At 41.6% G+C, this 5,980-nt stretch overlaps 2 pseudogenes; one reads left to right on the forward strand and one right to left on the reverse strand.

The window, feature by feature from the left end:
• Nucleotides 1-1,011: 1,011 nt before the first annotated feature.
• LOC101592525 lies at nt 1,012-2,937 on the reverse strand (annotated as a pseudogene).
• Nucleotides 2,938-3,664: 727 nt separating this feature from the next.
• LOC101592913 lies at nt 3,665-4,558 on the forward strand (annotated as a pseudogene).
• Nucleotides 4,559-5,980: the final 1,422 nt, after the last annotated feature.

A 5,980-nucleotide genomic window follows, 5' to 3' on the forward strand; every position in this document is an offset into this window, starting at 1 on the left:
AATGATTTGTTCTAATGGTGTTTGTAAATAGGATCACAAGTCCGCATCTTGTACAGCAATTAACCACTAAGAAGAATATATGCAGTGTATTATTGGTTGAAACTGTCCTTCCGATTTGATTTGAAACTGTCTCATTGCTATCTATTTGTCAATAAAACTTTGAAAAAAAAAAAGAAATTGTACTTTCGATTTGATTTGAAACTGTCTTATTGCTATATGTTTATCAATAAAACTTTGAAAAGGAAAAAATAAATAAATAAATAAATATTAAAACAATCTGATAGACAAAAATAGGTAAAACTCTGGAAGACACAGACAACAACAAGGGCTTTCCAAACAATACTAATTGCACAAGAAATAACAAAAGGAATAAATATGATTGTATCAAGTTAAAAAAACTTCTGCAAGGCAAAGGAAACAAGAGAGTGAAGAGAAAACCTACAGAATGGGAAAATGTTTTAGCAACTACTCCTCAGTAAAAGGACTAATATATATATGAAGAAAAAAATAGTAGACCACACAAAAGTAAAAGACTCAGCAAAAATTGGGCAATTGCAATGAATAGACACTTCTCAGAAAAAAGAAATACAAATGTCTAGATCTCCAGGAAAATGGTGTGGCAGAAAGCAAGAACTCAGCCTTTCTGAGATTTGAAACCCAGACACAGGAATATAACAATTTAGGGGCGCCAGGGAGAAGAAGGGGAAAAAAAGAAGTAGCTGCTCCCCAGGAAGTATTTCACAGGAAAATTAAAGCCTATGGAGAATTTAAGAGACAGCTCACAGGCAGAGAAGGGAAGGGACAATCTGCACTTTCCTTCCAGCTTCCAACTTATGGCTCTTGGGAAAGAAAAACTGACCCTACAGAGAAAAGTGTGAAAGCTGGGCACCCTAGAGGGCTTCAGGGAGAAACACAGCAGTGAAACAAGTCTGTGGGCCCTGTGAGCTTCAGGGAGAGTGTGGGCTTCTGCCCCCACAGGAGTGTTTTAACAGTGACAGCTGGTTATCTACTTCACTGCAAGCACTTGCCACATCCTCTGGAGAATATGCTTAGTTGGATGCCCTTCCAGGGAAGAGATGATTGAACCCAGGATTCAGCGCAGCCACTAGCCAGCTTCAAGTCAGAGCTTTCAGTGCTTGTTCTCACGGTGGCTGGGTGACAATCAGCAACATTAGAGAGCCATGCTTCCAAAACCGTGGTCAAGCAGGAAAGAGAACCCTTAAGGGGAGGAAGCTGAAGGGCCCAGGCCCCACACATACAGCCAGAGGCCAGGTTCAACCTGGATTGTTCATTCAATTCAGCTGATTAAGAGGAATAGGTCTTCCTTGAGAATATATGGTCTACATACTTTGTGGTGATATACTCTTTTCATTCATTTGTATCACTTGCAGTGGTAGATTTCCATGAGGAACTGAGGTAAATTTGTTTCCATAATTTTATTAAAATTATTGTTTCCTACATTCTTGGCCAGAAAGAGTTTACAAGTTCTTAATTTGACTAGCTCCAAAGACCAAATGCAAGAAATATGAATCCTTTTGTCCTATGGATGCGAGAACATTCCATACAGGTCAAAATACCCAAGTCCACTGAAAGGTAGATGGATTTCCCTGGGGGCTGCTGGATGTTCTCAATGATGGCTTTCATTGGACTTCCAACCTCTTCTCTCTTGTGCTCTGCTTGCCTAGGAAGCCATGGCTAGAACCTCTTTTTTGCTATTATTCAGTACTGTTATCCAGGTTGCATAATCATCTATCTTCTGCTTGACAGTGATTATGCCCCATTATGTGATATCAAGTCAAAAAACTTCCAGTTCTCATCATTTGGCTTCACATGGCAGGTAAGCAGCTTCAACTTGGCAGGCTGCCTGTTAGAAATTTCACATGTAATGGTCAGAGTCCCATTCTTTTTTTTCTAGAACCGGGGATTGAACTTAGATACTTGTGTTTGCCAGTCAAGCGCTTATCCTACTGAGCCATCTCCTCGGCCCCCAGAGTCCCATTCTTGAGGACATTCTTCCTTCTCTACTTCTTTCCAGGTTCTATTACTTTTCTTTCATGGGTACCGCCTAATTTTCACACTGTACCTTCTTGCTGACTCTGGAAATCTTTTCGACCAAGTTGAAGACAGGATTTTATTAAGTCTTGGAGTGTACTTAGCTGCTTTTTTTTTCTTCATTCTGGGTCTGTTTTTTAGTTATATAAGTCAGCAGCTGGTTTTTCCATGTATCATTTTAATTTATCAGCTGTTTTCTAGCCATCTGGAAAGAAACTGCACTGTGCACGGTGATACTTTATAAAATTCTGCTTCAGATCTGCACGTTTTATGGTCTTGATTTCATTAACTTTAATGAGATATTCACATAATTGGAGCTGCAAAAGGCGCTTTTCCTTCACTTCTTCTGCAGCCTTCGCTCCATTTATCACCGTGCAGATCATCCCTGGCTGTTTCCCATGTTCTCTTTTCTCCTTTTCAGTTTTTGTAAACTTTATCTTACAATCTCTCCAGGATTTTTCAAATGTCTTCTTGAGATCTCCTTTGACTCCCTTCAGGTTACCTTTTAACAAGGAATCCAGGGTGAAGGTCACACTGTTGTTCAGACCCTGGAGCACATTTTTCAGCCATGTGAACGGTTCCTCCATAAAAGTAGAAAACTTGACAAAAATAGTGCCAAGATCAGGGTTCCCCCAACTTAAAAAAAAATCCCAAACTTATCAAGAACTTGTGCATGGTTTTTGCATTTTGAACATAGTCTCAGCCAGAATTACATATTGCTTTTGCAGATGGCTTCACGTTCTCTAGGGCTGTTTGATCTTAGTATGGCATGATCATATTTCTGCAGCTGTACAGCTAGCTGCATGGTGAAGCCGTACATGCTGAGCAACACGCAGGTCTTGTGGCCACAGCTGTGAACTCAGAAATGGAGATCTGGCCTGGCATTGGTACTAGGGCAATTTTGGAGGTCTTTAACCTGGATAAGACATGAAATGGCCCTCTTCATTTCTACTGGTGCTTTCATTTTCTTCTCAGAGCTAGGCTTCTTTCATTGACACTGCAGTCAGTGCAGAGGAGGCAGTGGCTACACCCCTGGAGTCTCCTGCTGGGAGTACGTGGCATGCAGGAGGTCTTGCAGTAAGTCCCTGCACAAGAGGAGGTGCCATGGTCCAGTCTGCCAACAGGTGGGTGGCCTGAGGGGAAATGTGCAAGCTGAGACAGGCTGCTTGCTCTGGCCCAGATCCAAGTCTGGGGTGTGGTGTATCCCATCCAGACCATATGCACTGCTGGAGCCTACTGAGCACTCTCTGCCTTGCCCACAGGAGCAGATACTGGAGTGCTGTGACCCTCCAGGTGGGGAGCAGGCATGTGCCACTGCTTTCTCTCTCTCTCTCTCTCTCTCTCTCTCTCTCTCTCTCTCACACACACACACACACACACACAAGTCCCTTACACTTCCACTGCATGGAACAGCATCTTCCCTGGGAGGCCACATGCACCCGGGGACATTAGTTTCTTTTTAATTATTTTGCTCTTACAAATTTCTGGCTCAGTTATGGCTTTCATAAAACAACAACAACAGTTATATAGGTATTCAAGAGTTACTAAAAAAAAGAGTTATTAAACTCACTTAAAACAGAGAGTAAGAGTGGCACCTCTCAGTTCCGGGAAAATGGCGAAGGTCTCAGAGCTCTACAATGTCAGTTGGGAAGAAATGAGAGATAAAATGAGAAAATGGAGAGAAGTAAACTCAAGAAATAGTGAACAAATCGTAGAAGTTGGAGAAGAATTAATTAATGAGCATGCTTCTAAGCTTGGAGATGATATTTGGATTATATCTGAGCAGGTGATGATTGCAGCCCTGGACTATGGGTGGGATAACTTGGCATTGTTTTGTCTCCAGGAGTTGAGAAGACAGTTCCCTGACAGCCGCAGAGTCAAGCGATTAACAGGCATGAGATTTGAAGCCATGGAAAGGTATGATGATGCTGTACACCTGTATGATCGAATTTTGCAGGAAGATCCAACTAATACTGCTGCAAGAAAGCGTAAGATTGCCATTCGTAAAGCCCAGGGGAAGAATGTGGAGGCCATTCAGGAGCTCAGTGAGTGTCTGGAGCAGTTTGTTGGTGACCAGGCAGCCTGGCATGAGCTCGCAGAACTCTATATCAGTGAGCACGACTATGCAAAAGCAGCCTTCTGCCTGAAGGAGCTCATCATGACAAATCCCCACAACCACCTGCATTGCCTGCAGTATGTGGAGGTTAAATACACCCAGGGCAGACCTGAGAACCTGGAAGGTTCAAGGAAGTATCTTGCACAGGCATTGAAACTGAACAACAGGAACGTGAGAGCTTTGTTTGGGCTTTACATGTCTGCGAGTCATATTGCGTCTAATCCAAGAGCAAGCGAAAAAATGAAGAAGGACACCATGAAGTGTGCGAGCTGGGCAGCTAGTCAGATCAACAGAGCCTACCAGTGTGCAGGTCAAAGGAAGGAGGAAACCAGATACTCTCTGGAGGCAGATGAAGACGCATTGGAAACTTTACAGATCACCCCATCGTAGGCACCGCAGACCTGACGCTGATGTCACCATGGCACAGGGGAACTTCCTGCCCATTACTTACTGAATGCCAAGTGCTGTTTATACTCTAACTTCTGTGCACAGGGAAGTTGTAAAGAGTGTGTCCATATAACCCTAAAATGCCTTTCACTGCTGAGCAAGACAGTGGGGGAGTCCAAGGAGGATGATGTGAGGTCTACAGTCGTGCACTGCTCTCTTCGTATCACAGAATATTGTAACTGCTCTCAGCCTCACCCTCACCTTGCTAAATAAAATGCTGATGTACTGAAAAAAAAACCCATAGGGCAAAAAGCATGAGCCTCCAGTTTTACATAAAACTTGCCAATACAAACATTATAGTTTGGTAACATAAACATGATTTAGGTTAATATGTACATTTCTATATTTTACCTTTTGGGTAAAAGTATTTACATGTTATTTTCTGAAATCTCTTTAAATTGGCTTACAAATAAGTAGATATTTTTGTTCACATGACTTAACAATAAATTCATTTAAACTGGTTAGTAAAATAAAAGTAAAGGTATCTTTAAAATTACTAGTATATAATTTAAGTCATTAGCTAATCAGCATACTTTATCTGTCAAAAATGTAAGACACAACATTCTTTACTTTCTATATTTTAAACATAAAAACTTTTAGCATTTTTCCTTTCATTAAAAATTATATATAGCTTAAGGGGGCCTGCCCCTTAGCTCAGTTCTTTAAGTGGCTGCTTCAACAAAGCAGTCAGGCTCAGGTTGCTGTGGTTCGATCCCCACAACTCAAGCCAGCCAAACCTGCCCTGAAGGCATTCAGAGCAAAAAAAAAATTATATATAGCTTAAAATGTTATCTATGCTACTCTAATATCTTGAGTCTCATAAACAAGATTAATGTTTATAAATGTTCATAAAATCATCCGAGCCTGGGGCTAGGCACAGTGTCTGCTTGGCAACCATAAGTTCCTGAGTTCGATTCCTAGTATGCCCCCCAAAAAGTCTGAGGCATCAGTTATTAGATAGATATATTTTTGTACTGCAGCACTTTATTTTTCTTTACACAATGACACATTGCTGGAGCCTAATGTTCTCACAAGTAGAAAACCAAAATTTGTTGTCATCTTAAAGAAGCAGGTACAAAAAGGCCTTACAGAAATTAAAAGAATGAATGAATTTACAGATGTAAATGAAAACTGTTTCTAATTAAAGGAAGGTAAACCACCTATGGTACTCAGGTAGGAAAACATCAATGGTGATGGAAACCTGGTCCTAAGGCCTGGGCTTTCCCACCACATTAGAGCAGTGAGACAGACATGACAAATGTTCGCCAGCTCTTGCCAGCCTAAGAAATCCTGAAACAGTCAGCTCTGACTCATTAGTGCCCTGCACCTATGACTGTCCTGTGGCCACCCAGATTGCCAAGCTGC

The sequence above is a fragment of the Octodon degus genome, unplaced genomic scaffold, assembly GCF_000260255.1.
Source record: "Octodon degus isolate 3935 unplaced genomic scaffold, OctDeg1.0 scaffold00263, whole genome shotgun sequence".
Classification (NCBI taxonomy): Eukaryota; Metazoa; Chordata; class Mammalia; order Rodentia; family Octodontidae; genus Octodon; species Octodon degus.